Source organism: Ambystoma mexicanum, chromosome 6q (genome assembly GCF_040938575.1).
Source record: "Ambystoma mexicanum isolate Mex_15411 chromosome 6q, UKY_AmexF1_1, whole genome shotgun sequence".
Classification (NCBI taxonomy): domain Eukaryota; kingdom Metazoa; phylum Chordata; class Amphibia; order Caudata; family Ambystomatidae; genus Ambystoma; species Ambystoma mexicanum.
The window spans coordinates 544,915,291-544,935,020 of NC_090937.1; positions in this window are offsets into that span (position 1 = coordinate 544,915,291).

Genomic DNA, 19,730 nt, shown 5'->3' on the forward strand with positions numbered 1-19,730 from the left:
TTTATTTTTCCTATGTATATGTTTTATATGTTGTGAGAACATATTTAAAGTATAAGTCTACAATATATAGTACTTTCTGATTTTTTGTTCCTAACTATTCCTGTCTAAGATATATCACTAAAGAAAAAAACAGCAAGTCAGACATGTGATGTTATCAGTGATGGCACCAATGACATTTGTGATGTCATCTTTGATGTCCTGGGTGTTAGTCTTAGCAGTGCACGGTGGTGGCACAAGTTATGGTTGCTTAGCTTACCATAACTGGCGAATTTCAGGGTTTTTTCGGTTTTACTTGGAACAATAACGTCCCTTTAACAAAGTTTTTTTTACTGAATTTCATAGGTTTTTAGTAGAGCAATTTAAACATAACGTCCCCTTAACAAAGTTTTTTCACTGAATTTCATAGCTTTTTAGTAGTGCAACCTAACCATAATGTCTACGAACATCTGACTTCATGCAGACCTTCCGGAGAGTGCCACATGACCATATGCTGGGGCGCACCATGATGACGTGTCCGAGAACCCATACGCACTTCACAATAAGATCTGTGTTTCTCTGACAGTTTGGAATTGCATTTTCTACTGATCTAGGAACTTTCAACTTCAAAATTTCCCTTGCACAGCTCCAACACGTAATCCTACTCATCCATTAACAATCTACTACACAGCACATACTTTTAGCAAAACTGCTATTTATATTATAATGGCATCAGCTAAGCACATCCCTCCTCCCCAAGAGACACCACCACTGCTGAAATAAAGGAGCATGAGAAACACTGCCCCCACCTTAGAAATAACACACGCGCCACATTTTCCACTATCCACCTGGCCCTCCATATTAGTGTTTGGTGCCTCTTCCCTCATTTCCCTCTCCACCTTTCGTTCTAAGCTCTCCTGCCAAAAAATATCCATCCAAAAACAAAATAAATGTTCCTTTATGAACCACCTTTCACAGTTAAAAAATAGAACTAAAAAAATCTGCATAGACTACATCTACTTTATATTTCTCAGTAAAGTACATAAACGCAATAAGATTTTCCAACATTTCCATTTGCATTTTGTGTTATACTAATGTGAATATTGGGGCGTTCATCCTCCATTCCAGGGACTGGAACGGTGGTTCCCGGCCCAGCAGCCCAACTTATCAGACCAAGGGAAGTGAGGGTGGATAACGAGATCTCTGAACCATTACCCCCCATTCCAGCCCCTGAAATAGGGGATGAAGGCCATTAGCAGCCTAGGTTCCCAAAGTGGGAACCCATGGTACTAAAAAAGAGAATTTTTCGTCCTACACTGGGACTCCTCTGGCGTCCCGGTTTAGGAAGGACAATCCTTTTCCAAGATGTCCACCATGGAAAGGAAGGCGGAGGTACCATACAGGGCCTCTCTTCGCTTTCCATGGCAGCTGGCAGAAGGCAAAAAGAAAATCCTATGACCATATTACCACAAGCACATACATCTTCCCTTTCAAATCTATCCTAATTTCGAATAACTTTACGACAAAACCAGTCCCAGGTGGACATGGCCACTTTAATCCTATTTTCTGTCCCTTCAGGTCATGGCCAGTAGCCAGATTGTCCGGATCATGACCTTATTCCATGACCCGGACATTCTGGCCACTGCCCATTGCCACAGGCTACCGCTCAGCCACTAAAGCTATACCGCTATTTTTTTTAACTACATTATAACACTACATTATGAAACTTGTCAAATAATAAAACACTACCACATTTGTAAAACCATGCTTGTAGATCCTTACCAATGCGTCGCATGCAAGTTTGCTGGAAATCCACCCATGTTCCATTTTTTCAAAAGTGTAAAATAAATGCACATGCAATCATCATATAAGCTACCCCCACTTCACAAAATCCATTCAGACTTTACAAAAACATTGATATCTAGATCTATAATCTTTTTTGCAAACCTTTGTGTACATTTCTCAAATGGCACCACATTTATAAGCCTTTAAATTGTTTGGGACCCCCCCCTCTAATTTTACTCCCTCTTGACAGAAACCCATCAACCTTCTCAAAAACATTGATATGTAGATCTATTATCAGTTTGCCAAAAGAAGTGTAGATTCATCAAATGACACCTCATTTATAAGCCTATAGATTAATTTAGCACCCCCCCTCTAATTTTGCCGCCTCTGCACAAAATAGCACCAAACTTTGTAAACTCATTCGAAATCAGGTCAGAAATATTCCATCCTATCCTCATCACTCCTCACCTCCCCAGAGATTATTTGATAAGTTTGACAAATGCAATGCTCAGAAAATATTATTGTCCCGAGGTTTCGGGCATGTATTTTTATACATAAGTTGATCTATCCCACAAACATTTCCAATGCACCTTACCTGACTTTTCCTCTTTTATAAACATGCGAAATCTGGCAGCAGGGCATGGCCATCTTGTGCTAATCTTATCAATTGCTGCATTGGTCTAAGGTAAACTGCCCTGACGTCACTAAATCATATGCCCCGCCCCTGATCCTCTCATCACCAAACCAGTGATATCCTCCACCTTTCTCGATGACGTTCCTCGTCAGCGTAGCCAAACGCGCCCATAATCACCCATGTGATGTGACGCAGAGCCCGAAAATCAACACACATCGACTCACAACACACCACGTCACAATTCAGAATATTAAACCATACTTTAAAAGAAAACAACATCACTGTATAATTTGTAAAGTACTTTAATTTCACAAGAAACGCTCCGAGAACATCCGACTATTGCCACAATCAATCAAATTGCAAATTTGTTTCTTCACTCGCGATCCAAAATGTTTATCGTGAGGCACGCGTTGTTCTTTTGGCATACACAAGTGTTTGTTTTTGGTGAAAGAAGCGCTTGGGTCGCACAGTGAATTCCAGTGCTTCTGCATCAACTTGGGGCTAGACCACCGTAAAGGATGTTCTGTTGCTCCTAATAGCTAGTACAGTGAAAGGGCATATTGGCCCTTGGCGATCGTCCCAAAAAAGAGTCTCTGTGATCCAGGAGTTCACAAAAAAAACGTCAGTTGGCATCTGGAATCTATGACAATCGCAGAATGGCATAATGTACCTGTTTCGAAAACATAACAGAAATATGTCTCACTAGCCGATCTTTATTACAATTTATCAATTGACTTATTAATTCGGCATAGAGTTTAAACTAACGATTACCACAGACATGAAACAATCTCAACAGAGAGAAAACAACGTGGAAAGTGATACACAATTCAAGATGATCATACATGACATTTTAATGAAATATTAGCGCTGAACCTGGGGGAACCGAGTGGTGGTCTACATGCACATTGATGCCGTTTGAAAGACCACTACACACAAAGGTTGTACTTGCGTTTCATTGCAATATGCCAAAAAGAACAAAAAAATACAATGTAACCCATAAACAATGTTCAGATAATAATAACTTAATGCTTGTTCGGTTATAAAATTGTTGAAACTCAAACTTACATTATATTCACCATTTCCATTCTCTGGGCGTAACTCAGACCGTAACGCACCCTGCATTCGCACCAACGATTTTTCATAAACTGAATTTACATGTTCCTTAGCCTACTTTTGGAATGCATAACCTTATCATATTTTCATTATCACAAACCTCCTTTCATTCAATACCTTTTGGAATGGTCCCTTTCTCCCAAGGAAAAAAAACAATTGAACCTTATACTGTGTGTCCGATGCGTGGGCTTCCTTAGCTCGCAACCAAAAATTCAAAGCTGGTGACCTTCACTCAGAATCTAAATACATTCTTATTTTTCAACAACTTGCCTCACTGCATCCATGAGAACTGGTATTCTGATCCGCGTGCATCAGGCACTGCAGGTGGCTGCCTTAGGTGCCAGGCTCTAGGGGGCGCCAGTCTGACTCCATTATTATTTTAATTACATTTTAACACAGACATGAATAGCCCTTTATTTGCCGCGCTCTGGGTGTAGCACCAACACATCAATTTATAAACATCAAGCGTTTTAGTTAAGAGTGTAAAATAACATGAAATTACTTCTATTTAATATTAATAAATATTGGGCAACCAATATAAACAATATAGAGGAACGGGAATTCGAATGTAGTATTACTCTGTAATACCACAAGGTAAGGTTGGGGTTGCAGAGTGCAGAAAAAACAATCTATGTTTACAAGTCCACAATTCCATAATTATACATCTCCATCCCTTGAGTGCCAAAATGCAATCTCTTTCGCCTGTACTTTAGGCACATATTGTGGAACACCTCCAAATGTACTGCGTGACTTTCGTGACACAAAAAAACACCTGTCTTTTGCTTCTTGCAGCCATATCCCATCCAATCCTCATGACCCCTCAACTCCCCAGAGATTATTTGATAAATTTGACAAGTGCAATGTCATGTTTTTTAAATTTGTTTTTACCACGATGTCCGCGGACACCAAACACGGATCCAAGATGGCGGGTGCATTGAAACAATCCGACGCACCAAACGCTTCATCCCAACCATTCAGCAAACACGTTCCATGTCCGCAGACATGACACAAGCCGATTAGCCAATCGGTATCCTGTCCGCGGAGCGAACAGGGAAGTGTTTCTTTCAGGAACAAGCCACTGCTCCTGCCGCAAATTTGGTGAAAATCCGTCCAGCAGTTTGGGAGGTAGGCGTGCGCAAAGTTTTGTCCCCATTCAGTCTATGGGAAAAAAAGAAATTTTGGGACCCCCCCTATAACCTTGCCCCCCCTGGACCAAACCTCACCAAACTTTGCAAAAAGATTCAGTGTGGGCTATATACGTTTTGCAAAGTTTGGTGAGGATTAGTCCAGGGGGAGCGAAGTAATAAGCTGCCCAAAAAGTGCTCTTCCTATCGGATTAGCAACTTAACCATAACTACACAGCCACTACCATATATATATATATATATATATATATACAAAAAAAACTTTGTTGAGGGGACGTTATGGTTAAGTTGCCCCAACAAAAACCTGTACACTTCACTAAAAAAAAACTTTCCACCACCATTTTATGCTTCTATTTAAAACTGAAAAATCCCTGAAATTCGACAGTTATGGTCAGCTAAGCCCCCAACCCTGCCACCACCCCCGTGCACTGCTAATACTGACACCCAGACCATGAAAGATGTCATCTCACATGTCGCTGATGACATCAATGACAACATCACTAGTTTAGCCCCATTCAGTAAAAAGATTTCACTAAAGGAATGTTACACTTGCTACCACACTCCACTGCACATTCCCCCTTTATAGTAAGCTAAGCAACCATAACTCGCACCATCTACGTGCATTGCTAAGCCTAACACCCAGGACATCACTGATACAGGCATCAGTATAGAGTGCAGGTATGTTCATTCTAATCAGAGTACATGTGGAAGACTTATAATTTAAAATAATGCCGGTAAATTTCCATAGGAATCAAATAACAATGCTCCCCCTTGTAAAGTGCAAGAATGCCGATTTGCCATTAACAATTTGCTCGACGGCTTACTTTCTTTTTCATAACCTGTACATACGTTGCAAGCATGCCTATTTAGGCACAACCATTTTTGTGTGAAGTGTGGGTGAAATGAGCTGATTTTGTTTTTGGTGGGTGACACGCCCATTGGAATGAATAGCTGTGCAGGAGGCTTGGCGGGTGAGTCTGCCCTTTACAAGGCGGGTGACACCCGTCAAAAGCGTGTGAGTTGAGAAGTATAATTTAGGGCAGACCTTAATTTTGTATGTGAAAATGGCAAAATTATGTCCTCTGTACTGCCAACAGTAATGCTGCTTGCAATGTGAGCGTATGACAATAGTAATCGCTCCCGATTGTGGTGCTGACATGTCCTTCGGAGGGTCTCCCGATTTTTGGCCATCATGCTTTGCATTAAGAAGTGCAAAAAGCTTGCCCATCTACTACGTTGCCCTATCGCTTACATACCTCTCTCCTATGCATAGTACACTTTGTAAAGAACAAGGCATTTCCAAAACCCCTAAAAAAGATAGATACATTGAAGGACTTTGAAGTACCATATTGATAGTAGTATAGGAAGAGTGCGCAGAGACAAGTGAAATGTGCACATGGATTGGGTTCAAACATGAAAGTTGAATCGTATGATGAAAGAAGTGGAAGTAAAGGCTGCAGTATCATGACGGCTGCAAACACACAAACTAATTGATATTGTTTTTTTAATTCATATTGAAGACTAGTCTCCTGAGAATCAACAACATCTACACTGCAGACAACATATCCGAAGAAACCTTGGCATCTTCCACAAAAAAGTAAGTACAGTACAACCTTCATATTATAACTTCTCCTTAAAGAGGCTGTGTGGGTTTTTTCTTTACTTTGGCACCAAAGGAAGCATTCATTTGTAAACCATTCTGCCTACAAATATCCAATTATAGGACAAAGATTAACAGGTGGAATGGCTGACAAATGGCTGTGTGCTTGCTACTGAAATGACATAGGAAATCCGTAGAAGGTTAGATTGTCAAAAATAGTGGCGGTAGCAAGTTTTTGCCATTTTGGTTATTAATAATGTTTCTCGGCACAAGTAGGGCACTGTGTACTCTCATCTAAAGCACAATGTACTACTATGCAAACAGTAAAGTAGCCTTACAAATGATAGTTAGAGGTCACTGTGCATTGACACACCGTGCCAAAGAGTTTCCCCATCCCACTTAGGCACACATGCATACAGCACACATACATTGGACAATAGACCAAAGAATATTTATTTTTCTCAACAGACACCAAAGAATGCCTACCAAAAAGCAGCTGCGTAGAAAGGAACGTAGAATTAGAGCACATAAAAATAAAGGTACCCAATGTAAGCATCCTCCTGTTGTAGAGTTAAGGGAGAATCTTGGTGAAAACCACTTAATGCAATTGGGTAACATAATAAAAGAAGTCTCAAGTACCGAAACTGTATGTCCGCCATCAAAAAGTATTGCAGAAATGATGTCAAAGAAACGGCTGCCAGTACAGCTAACAATGTCCCTTATAATCCTGATAGTGTTAGAATAACCCATAGTAAAAAAAGTATTTTAGCAAAAATGTTTCGTCACAGAGTCCTTCACAAACTTCTAAGAAGAGGGCCAAAGTCATTCTCACCCCTTAAAACGTACCGTAGAAAGTTAATTCTGCAAGCACTCATGGACAGTGCAATCCTTCTCAAAAGGAAGTTGTTCATATTAGTGTTAAAAAGGATGAAAGCACTAACAAAAGTAAGTATCAAACTACAAATGAAACTCAGCAATAAACGGAATGTGAACAAAAATATTTTTTTGCATGTTTGTGGTGGTGAATGGAGTCACAAAACAACCACAGAGCCATATTTCAATGAAGAAGCATACAAACAAAATCAAACAAACAAAATTGCCATCCATAGCAGTGGACGTGGGTATGAGAAAATCAATACTACCATCATGGAACAAGAAACACTGCTTACAAAACTGTCTTCTGAAAACTCAGAATTACCTCTCGATTCAGCAAAACCAAATGGTCCAGTGTACAAATGGCCGTGCACATCAATGTGTCCCATTCCAAATAAAGCTTTCAAATCTTTACGTGTGTTCCTCAATCAATATGTAAAAGGTAAAGACAAAAGTAAAATCAAAGTGCTGCAAAATATAGATATTTGTGTAGTGCGAAAACACACAGGCCTAAAAGGACATTTACTAGCCTGCATTTCTGGGCCTATTTGCAAAAGTACCTTCCATGACATCAACAGAATATCAGTACATCATTCTAAAGTAAGAAATTTAGTCTATAAAATATATTGTGCAAAAAGTCCAGCTTCAGAATTAGGCAATTTAAATACCACTCTTCTGCATGGTACACCCAAATACTTACAAGAAGAAATGGACCGTATTCAGAAAAAGTATTTTGTAAGTGAGAGCCACATAGAAAATGCAACAGTTTTAGAGCATAGTAGTGACAATTCTGCACATAGCAACCTTCTATTGCACACATACAGAAAAGAAATACTAACATTTGAAAGGTCATCGGCTGAAGTACCGAACGATGTGTGTGTATGTTGCCGCAGAACGTTTTACAAAAGGAACACAAATAATGTGGACATAGCATACAAAATAGAAAACAATGACGGCTCTAAATGGTTTGAATTAGCTTTGTACCTTTTAGCTGAAAGCAAATATGAAGTAACTGAACGTCTAATATGTTGCAGTTACTGTACTGCAAAATTAGACAACAACCACACTCTTTCACACACAATTACAAATAATTTGGATTTGTTCCCATTACCAAAAATTCTGCAACAACTCAATTTGTATGAGAGCATAATAATTCAAACAGTTCTACCATTCAATTATACGCCTTCATCCAAAAACTGCAAATTCACCTCCCTCTGGATTGGTGAAAGGCATTTGTGGCAAAGTAGTGTACTTGCCATTAGATCTAACGGAAAATGTACACACTCTAGGAGTGGAACTTTCAATAGAGCATTCTTTATTTGTCTTGGTAAATGGAGTACCAACAAGGACAAAAAATTTGGCAATGATTAGTAGACTTACACAAAGTTACACAAGCACTGCAATATCTAAAAGACAACAATGAGTACTTCAAGGAAATAAATATTGATGAAAGTTTAAGGCAAACAACTGAAATAATTCAAGAGCCATCAGAAACTGGACAATTTGAACTTCTGGATCCAGCTACAGTATCCACTCTTTTGGACCATTACACAATTCATCCATTGCATTCGAATGAAAGTATAGATGATGCACTAGAAACTTACAAAATGCCACAAACCTAGAGGGTCACCAATGAGTATTTGGGAAAAAGTATAGAAGCACATGCTTTTCCACTGCTATTTCCTACTGGCAAGGTGGGAGGTACAATGATAGACCCACTCAGATTGGGACATCAGAATACTGCTCATTACGAATGTATTCCCAAGATCCCAGATTTAGACAAAATGTGGAATACATATTCCACCTACTGTACGAAAGTGAATAAGCAACACTATGTTATGGAGTTGCACACATTTTTAAATCTGGAACGCACTTTCAAAATATGTCAGCTACGCAGTTAATACAAAATGTTCAAGAAAAAGATGAGGTTTTACAATCAAGTATAACAAATTTGTTTGAAAACACGCGCGGTACAAAGGAGTACTGGTTTAGACAGCACGAAGACGTGCGTTGCATGATCAGAAACCTTGGACCACCAACTTGGTTTGTTATGCTATCTTGTGCAGAATACGCATGGGAAGATTTGCATGAGTTCCTACACATAGCAAACAGCAACAAAAACAACATAGATATATTAACACTTGGAGAACTTTGCTCTCTAGATCCAGTTAATGTCTAAAGATATTTCCATCATCGTTTCATTGCAATGCTACACTTTATTTGCAATAAAAGTGTTCCTCCACTTGGAGAAGTGCAACACTTCTTTTGGAGAAAAGAATATCAAGCGAGAGGAGCACCACATATTCACATGCTGTTATGAATCAAAGGTGCACCGAAATTTGGCCACAATAGTGACAGCACTGTTTTGCAGTTTATCCAAAAATATGTCACATGTGAAATCCCTTCACAACAGAGTCATAGTGAGCTGCATGGGCAGATTTTACAATTTCAAATACAAAAATGTGGCAAATATTTTTGCCGTAAGTACAAAAACAAAGATAAAAACTACACCAAATGCTGCTTTGGTTTCCCCAGACCAGTTACAGAAACAGGTGAAGTAAACAACTTCATTTCTTCAGTGCAACATTGTGTTAAAGGTAAATCACATAAAAACACGTATTACATAAAAAGAAGTGAAGAATAAAAATATATCAATGATTATAATGCAATCATTGCCCTATTATGGAATGCAAAGATAGATGTGCAGTACATTGCAGACAATTCAACTGCTGTTGGACGATATGTTACAGCCTACTTAATAAAAGCTGTAAAAACAGAGCTTCAAGACCTCTGGGATAACCTAGCATCAGACAAAACATTATCACAGAAATTGTACAGCCTAGGCATAAAAATGCTCTGTCATAGAGAATGTGGGGTCTATGAAGCAGCAGATAGTTTAACCAGCACTGCTTTGTACAGAAAATCAGACAACACAGTATGGCTCAGTCTTGGTCCTGCAAAATCTAGAAAAAGAGTGCTAAAATCATACGAGGACATAGAAACTATTGCCAGAAATGATCCCAACAGCCAAGACCTTCTGAAAAACAATTTACTGGACACATGCTATCCGAACAGGAGTACCAATCTGGAAAGCATGTGTCTGTACCACATAGCTCAAAACTTTGCATACAAAAATTATGTAAAACCGATGAAAGTAAACATAGATATAGAGTGATCGATTGTGAAGGGAGCTTAGTGAAACCTAACAAACGAAGCTTAATTAATCATGTGAAGTTGTCATTAAAAACTCCTCAACAGAAAGAACTATATTACATGTCTCTTTTACAACTTTTCAAATCATGGAGAAAAGAGGAAGACATACTAGATAATTATGAGTGCTATGAAGGTGCGTTTAAAGCAAATGAAAGCACTATCACTGATGTTAACTTTAAACAGTACAAAACAATGTTAAACAATGAGCAGCAACAAGAAGAAGAAATTCTGGCCGAACTAGATAAAAACTCTTCTGACAGTAGTCAACCTTCTGTAACAGGAAGTCAAGAGCCATTAGGACAACCACTAATAGCAAATGAGGCTGAAGTTGCTATGACAGAAGTAGAAAACACCATGTATCAGTATCAAGAAGATACAGAGGAATTAACTGTGCAACAAGGAAAACTTAACAACGATCAGCGCACCATTTCTGAAGAGGTAACAAAACAAATTGTGCATGGTGTACAACACGAAAATAAAGAATGTACCTGCCAAAATTACAAACCTATACTGATGTACGTCAGTGGGGAAGCTGGATCAAGGAAAACATTCTTGATCAAAATAGTAGCAAGTTCCTGCAGCAATTGACAAACAACAAACTGTCAGCTGTTGTAACAGCCCCCACAGGTTTAGCGGCCTACAACATAGGTGGTGTGACTTTACAGCGATTACTACTGCTTCCAGTAGAGCATCAAAATAAGTTAGACTACTACAAACTTTCTGCAGAAGCTGCAATGGAATTACAGAGAGTATTGAAGCAGATGAAGTGAGCATGGGCTCCAATCTAATGTTGGCTTTAATTAATCTCAGATTGCAAGAAGTACTTAAAAGTAATAAGGAAGAACTCTTTTCTGGGAAACACATTATCATTTTCGGAGATCTTCTACAATTGACACCAGTAAAAAGTGACCCGAATTTTAAAACCTTAGGCCACAAACTCTGCCTGAAAACTGTTGGTAGCATAGGTAATGTTAACCTTTGGCAACATTTCTAATACAGACAATTAACTGAGACCATGCAGCAATCTGCAGATCTCACTTATGCCAACATCTTAAAAAGTATTAGAGTTGGCGTATTATCGCAAGAAGCACAAGCTGTATTGGAAAAGTGGCATATAGATGCACTTCATGGCAATAATGCATGCACAACTAATGTTATGGAACAAATAGCGCACAAAAATGTCAATTGTATGGCCTTAATGCCAACTCTTGCAAGCTGTTTCAAATTCAATGAAACAATGCTAAAGAAAGACATGCAAGCAATAATAGAAATTAGCACCACAGACAAACTAGACGTACATGGTTTTGACAGTACCCATGTGTGAGCAAGCCACAACAAGACTACATAGTTTAGAACATTCAATCTCCAACAGAGCTGGGTTGGAAAAAGTATTGAAATTATCATTAAATTGTAGAGTAATGCTTAAACGTAACCTTGATGTAGAGCAAGGGCTAGTTAAATGGAGCACTGGGCACAGTTGTTGGCTTTCAATCATACCCACGGCATAACAGCATTCAGTTTGTAAATATTTGCTTTGATAAAGTAAAAAGGATAGGGCTCTCAATGGCTCGATTCCTTCTCTTCAAAGATATGTATGTACGAAGAGAGCAATTTTCTCTAACTCTTGCATATTTATTTATTTATTTATTTATTTATTTATTTATTTATTTGCATTTGTATCATGCACTTGCAGCCCAAGGACATCGAGGCGCTGTTACATAAATATGTAAGAAGTTTTACATACAGTTTGAGGCGCCTTTAGGCTTCTTGGTTAATTACAACATAGTGTGATAAGTTATATACATGCAGAATGGTAGAGAACAGTATGTTGGTTGTACCTAAGAAGGGTGGTACCAGTTTATGCACTTACCATTCATAAATCCCAAGGTCTTACCCTAGATAAAGCATTAATAGCTATAGGACAGACAGTGTTTAAGGAAGGCATGAGCTACATAGCATTATCACGCTTACGTACACTTGACAGTCTTTTGTTAATTAACTTTCATCCAAGTAAAGTCCAAGCTGATATTACTTGCATTCTAGAATATAATAGATTGCGTTCACTGTACACCCCTTATCTGAAACAATACCCTGTTCCTGATAAAGTGAAAAGTGGTAAAAGAAAAGTAAATGAAACAGAAATGCAACACAATGCAACAGAAAATTCTGCAAAAAAAAGTAAAGAAGCTAAAGTATCTTCAATTACCGCAAACATACAAGAACCTATTATGGAATGTGAACCAGGCACGTCTGCAAAGAAGCAACAGAAAAACAGAAAAATGCACTCAGGTACAGAACTTGCTGGCCCATTCAAATTTACAAATGAAAGTGCGGTAAATTGCTATGCAAATGTTGCAATGAATATTCTATTTCAGTTGCCACCAATTGTGAACAATATTTACCTGCACAGCACAGACCAATTGTGTTTGCAAATGTTAGTACTGTATAGAAATGCAACAAGCAATCCTGACAACACATACAGTATTTATGGACTAAGGCAACAATTGGACGACTGTGCTGGAAAGGTGAGATTTACTATTAACTCACAAGAAGATCCAGAAGAATTTCTAATGTACATGTGGAAACATACATGCACTCTCTGTAACAAAGTGATACAGGAAGAAATCCCAAATGAGCGATTTGTGTATATTAACATTACAAATTGTGAAAGCATTCCTTTTCAACAACTTGTACAAAATGCAAACCATGGCAGATTATGTAGTGTTTGCAATTCAGAAAATCGATCTACCTTACTTATACAATCACATAGTGCCTACATAATATTTATGCTTCTACGTTATAATGCAGATGGCACCAAAAACAACTCCAAACTAACTGGATTTACACACGGTCAAGTATCACTTGGAACGAAAACCTTTACAACAGTAGGAATAATCTACCATGCAGGAGCCACAACCAATGCAGGTCAGTACACTGCATACATTAAAAAATAATTGTGGATGGTTTGAATGTAATGATAGCACCATTACTCTAAAGCAGAGGTTGCCAGCTAACCTAACAAATGCGCATTTAATGTTCTTGAAGCCAAAATTTACGAAATAATGTGCACTTCAAAATTGTGAACAAAGTAAGTGAAAGACTACAAACAGTTAGAATACGCCCACAGGTATCTAACTACCCAACAGGATGGAAGAATGACACAAATAAATGATTATCACAGATTGTTGGAAACCAATGTACAGGCAGAATACGCCAATACCTACCTAACTGTAGTTGAAAATGGACAGGAAGGCAACAAAGAAAACATTAATGGGAAAGATACAGGAAACAGGATATGTCAACGACACAAATTAATGAGTATCAAAAATGTGTAGGAACACATGCGCAGTAAGAATAGGCCTACAGGTATCTAACTACTCCACAGGATGGAAGAATGACACAAATAAATGATTATCACCGATCGTTGGAAACAAATTAACAGGTAGAATATGCCTACAGGTATCTAAGTGTTGTTAAAAATCGGCAGGAAGGCAACACAGGAAACATTAATGGGAAAGATGAAGTAAACAGGATATAACAACTACACAAATGAATGAGTATCGAAAATCTGTAGGAACAAATGCACAGTTTGAATATGCCTACAGGTATGTAACTGGTGATAAAAATGGGCAGGAGGACAACAAACATAACATTGATCAGAAAAATGAAGAACACACTGAAATGATAAAATGAAGTACTTAGTTGTATAAGAAATTAAGGGTTGTTTTAATCCCGCAAGGATTTTTTTCCCCAGACCCAAGGATTAGGAAAGCAAACACAGAAACTGAGCGCAATGCACAGTACACTGGTTTGTAAAGTAAAAATGAGGGTCTAAAAAAAAAAGAAAAATCACTGTCTATTAAGCAATGTGGTAAATGTGGAAAATCTGCAACCATTAACACACCTTTTTCTTTCATCACAGAAATGGAAAAAGGGATACTTCCGCCAAGTACGAAAACCAAACACAAAAAAATGTTTCTGTATTCTAAACAAAGTAAGGAGTAAGTATATTGGCAGGCATTTTCTACACATGGGAATGTACTTGCCTAATGTGTGGTAGTAATATGCTGCAGGGCCTGTAGGCTGGCCTTTCGTCAGCAGTGAGTAACCTACCACCTACGCCTTACAAACAAGTTGCAAGGAGTACAGGTCCTATTCACAACCATCATTGCTTATGTGAAACATGGTCCTTGTAAAGTAGCTGCTTATAGATTTACTTTTCGGACCATCGTCTGGAGCTATGAAGTGAAGAAACTAGAGCATCAAAACAACAACCAGAATCCACCACACCCATATTAACTTGGAACTCCACTGCTTATGACTTTAGTATTGCATGCATGGGCTTTGGCCATGCACCCAAGACTGCAGGGTCTGCCCACAACCACCTTGGTGATGTGTGGTAGTGGGGGTTATTCTATAGGAGTGTTATCCTGCTGTACCTCTGCCCAGAGGCTTCCCTCCTAGGTGTATGTCTGTAGATCGTACATAGGATGGGTGTGCAGTGTCTTCCAAGTGTAGTACTTACCACTTTCTTGTTGGGGGCATGGGCTTCGGCCATGGGCCCAACACTGCACGCACTCCCCACAACTTGCCAATGAAAATGCAACACAAGGGGTGTATGTATGGTTGCCACATGCAGCAGTGGTTGTGGCCAGGGCCTAGAGTCTTCGAAGTAAGGCCTTCGGCCTTCGGCTGATGGCCATGCATCCAACACTCTAGGCCCAGGCCACAACCACCGTAGCATGTGCCAACCATGGCAGCGTACTAATGAATATAATAATAGGCATTGGAAACAGTAATGTATTCACAGCATGGAGGCAATTTTAATGTTCCCTAACACCAGACGTGTCCGTACAAATGTAACAACTCCCCTGTGCAATACACGGTCTCAAATACTGCCCTCATTGGACCCCTCCCTTTCTGTGCCTACAAGGAGGTCGTACAACGTATGTCAGTAAGTAGGTATAAGTGTACTGTGCGTACAAGATTTCCATACACATTAGATCATGACGACCAATCCCCAGAACAAGTGCTTTAATCACCCATATGTGAAGAGTTTAGCCGCTGGCCACTACCACCGTAGCATGTGCCACCAATGGCGGCGTACTAATGATTGTAATAATAGGCATTACGAAAAATAATACGGTCACGGCATGTAATCAATTTCAATGTTGCCTACCTATACCCATGTGCTTTCAAGAGTTACAAATTTCCTATCCACTACATGCAGTCAAGTGTTACAAATGTCCTGCCCACTATATGGGCTGGAGTGCTATGGTTATTATCCCCCCCATTTACTGTACGTACAAGGTGTGCATAGATATTCCATCATGACGGTCGAGGAACAAATGCATAGATCACCCATTCATTTCTTACTGGCTTTGTGCCACAGCAAAATAGGGTAATGAAAAAAGCATGTGTACGCTGTTTGTTTCTCTGCTTTCTGCGAATCCAAGATGTTGGGCTCATCCAAACCATCTGACGCAGAATACGTCTCGCAGCAACCAATGGACAGAGATGTCGCATGTACGCAGTCATGACGGCAGGCTCTTAGCCAATCGGTTTCTGGTTCATCGACCGAACAGGGAAGTGTGACCGCGGAGCGAACATAGATATCAGCAATTTTTTCAGACCTACTTTTTCATAATTATAAATGAACGTACTGCGTGTATGGTGTCAAAATTTACAAAAGCACGCTTTCTGGACGAAGCCCCTGTACCTGCCACAGATTTCGCCAAAATCCGTCCAGCGGTTCGACCTGTAGCCGTGCACAAAGTTTTCCCCCATTCAGTCTATGGGGAAAAAATATGTTTTGGGGCCCCACATATATATATATATATATGGACGAATCGTCACCAAACTTTGCAAAAAAATATATATGGGCCACTTGGATTGATGCAAACTTTGGTGAGGTTTCGTCCGGGGAGGCAAAGTTATAGGTGGGTTTTCCTCATAGATGCAATGGAAAAAAGGTGTGCTCACATCTACAGCCTGAACTGCTCTAAGGATTTTTACCGAATTGGTGGCAGGAGCGGCAGCTTGGTCCCAAAAGTGTGCTTTTGTAAATTTGGTGTAACTCTGTCCAGTATTTTTTTTTAACGTGCAAAAGGTAGGTAAATAAAATGTGTGATACCTGGGTGACATATGGGTCTGGTCCGCAGACTCACTTCCCTATTCGGTCTGTGGACACACCCTGGACCAATCGGAGTCTGGCATGAATTGCCGCGGACATTGGACGTGCTCGCTGTTTGGATGGTGAAAAGCGTGAGGTGCGCCATATTTTTTTAAACAGTCGCCATTTTGGATCTGCAGAGTCCGGGGATAGCGCACTTGGGAAAAAGTCTGGAAAACACATTTTGGATTATTTGATGGCCGAAAGAAAGCATGGAAATGGGGTAGGGAGTGGAATAAAGGTGATATGCAGATTCTTGTGTAGGTGGGATAATGCACTGCAGGCATCGTCGAATTTGCGAACACTGCGGTAATCTGCAAACCGCGATGTGAGCGGACAGTTTGGAAAACACATTTGGGGAATTCTCATTGTTGAAAGAGGGTGTGGAAAGTGTAGGGCAGTAGAATAAATATGATATGAAGTGGTTTATATAGGTAAAATAAGGGTTTGCAGGTGTTGCCGAGTCTGTGGTCAATTTCGGTGCCCACTGGCACCAATTCAATGGCAGGGCGAGTTTTGTTATTTGCAGGTGTATTGTATGCACTTCTTATATGGTTTAATGATATTGTGGTGGTTGTAGCCATTGGGCAAATTCTTGGGGGCATGGCCCCAAAAATCTAGCCACTGGCCACAGCCATTATAGTAACCTGTGCGGAGTAATTATAGGTACTGTAGGGGGAGTAGAAAGTATGTGGTATTTATTATTGTAGTATAAATGAGAATAGTGCTTATGGAATATGTATTTGTTACACTTGGTATGGTTACTTAGTTGTATACAGTAGTAAAGCTGGAATCTCTGATTTGTTTTCTTTGGAAAAAACAATATGATGTGTTAAGCAGGATAGTTGAGAAGGTTAAATTGCACACAATTTTACATATACATTTACAGTTTCTGACCCTCAAAAAAATTACATTGTATGTTCTATGCTTGGAACAACATTAGTCTGTGCTACAGTGTTGTTGTATTGACTTGAATAGTCACTGGGTCATTCAGGATTAAAAAAACAAAAGAAAAACTACTGCAATTATGTCAGTGCAAGTATGATAGTATGTTTGTGTGAAGTGTGTTGTTATTAAGGGAATGTTTAAAGTAGTTTAATACCTGTTGGCATATTCTAACTACATTAGGCTTAAGAATAAGTTTTGTAGTAACAAGAGTTGTGATGTCGTATTTCAAGTGTATTGCAATGAAGAGTAGATACCTGTTGGCGTATTCTAACTATCTTGACTATTAAAAGTACTATTATTGTATTATGATATGATGTGATATGATATTATATGATATGATTTTATGATATATGGCATTTATAACACACCTATACATAAGTGTTTCAAGGCGCGGCGAGGCAAGGGAGGGGAAACAGAGGGAAGACTGAGGCAGCCATCTTACTAGGCCAGGTCATTGAGATTGTGCAAGTGCAGGGGAGGGGGAAAGGGAAAAGTGTGAGGGGAAAGTTGAAGGGGGCAGTGCAGTACATGGGATCAACAGAAGTAATACATGAAAAACAATACATAGAAAGTGCGGCCAGCCGGTGGAAAGTGCTAGGGTAAGTGCACACAAGTATCAGGTGCCGGTAGGGGGCTGTAGGTATACAGAAACAGCCCCTGAGAGCAAGGGTTGCCAGGGGGCAGTGCAGGTGTGCAACTGGCGGGGAAGGGACCTGGGCCCGAGATCAGAGGGTAGCCAGGTGACCAGTGCAGTTAAGTCAGGAGTTCAGCAGGGGAGAGGAAGACAGAAAGCAGAAGCAAAGAGGAAGGTTTTGAGGTGCTTCTGGAATCGGAGATGGTTCTCCTCATGTTTCAGAGAGGGAGGGAGGCTGTCAAGAAGGAGGCCCCAGCCGAATAAAGAGATCTCCCACCAACTTGTTGCTTGTAGAAGCAACTGACCCTGAGGAAGTTCGAGGCAGATGAGTGAAGAGCTCAATTAGGAACATATTTACAAAGAGACAGTTGAAGGTATTGAGGCCCCAAGCCCTAGAAGGCCGTGCAGAGGGTTTTGAACTTAATCCTCGCAGATACTGGGAGCCAGTGCAGAGATTTCAGTCCTGAAGAGATATGATCCCTGGGCTTGAGGCCAAGGACAAGGCTTGCAGACCTGTTTTTAATGAATTGCAGAGGGTGGAGTGTAGAGGCAGGCAAATTTAGAAAGAGGCTGTTGCAGTAGTCCAGCCCATAGAGTACCAGAGCTCTGGAGCCAGTGAGCTTCTGTGGGAAGGAGAGAAAAGAAAGAATACATCTAAGGAGGAGCAGCTGGTAGTGTGACTTCTTAGAGATGTCAGAGATGTGAGGAGAGAAGGAGAGTGTGGAGTCGAAGATGACCCCGAGGTTTTTAGCCTCACAGGTGGCAGCAGCAAGAGGGCCAAGAGAAGCTGGCCAGAGTGTGACAGGAAAGGAGGGAGCAGGTGTGCCGATGACAGAATCTCAGCCTTACTGGCATTTAGGCAGAGATCATTGGTGGCACACCATTACTGGATAGCAGACAGACAGTCAGAAATGAGAGAAGGAGAAGAGGTGGGAGAAGGGACCCTGAAAATGAGCTGAGTATCATCCACATAGCACTGAACGTTAGCGCAGAGAGCGGCAATGCGGTGGGCAAGAAGTGCCAGGTATTGGTTGAAAAGCCAGGTAGCGAGGTTAGACCCTTGGAGAACACCACAGGTAGAGATAGAGATAGAGGAGAGGAAAGACCCAAGTTGGACCTGGGAGGGTCGATCAGAGGTCAGCCAAGCCAGGGCCTGATCAGTGATACCCAGGCTATCATGGAGACGGTTGAATTGTTGACTCAATGTCAAAGGCAGAAGAGAGATCAAGTAAGATGAGGACACAGGGGGTATTGGAATCGAGGTTTGAGAGCAGGACTTCATGGATGGTCATGAGAGCAGTTACCATACTTCTGGCAGCTCTGAAGCCAGTGTGATGGTCATGGAGACAACCAACAGATTCAGTGTGAAGATTAAGCTTTTCCAGGAGGTTCCCCAGGAAATGAGTAATGGAGATTGGGCGATAAATATCCAGGCAGGAGGGGTTGGCTGAGTTTTTCTTAAGAAGAGGGTGCACAAGGGTGTGCTTCAGGGGACAAGGTAAGACTCCAGTAGCAAAGGAATTGATGCAGAAGTCGGGCCAGTGCGGGAGTCAGGGTGTCAATGTGGTCCTTGATGGTTTTTGAGGAACAGGGGAGAACCTGTTTTGACAAGACTTTGGTAGATCACACTTGTCTAG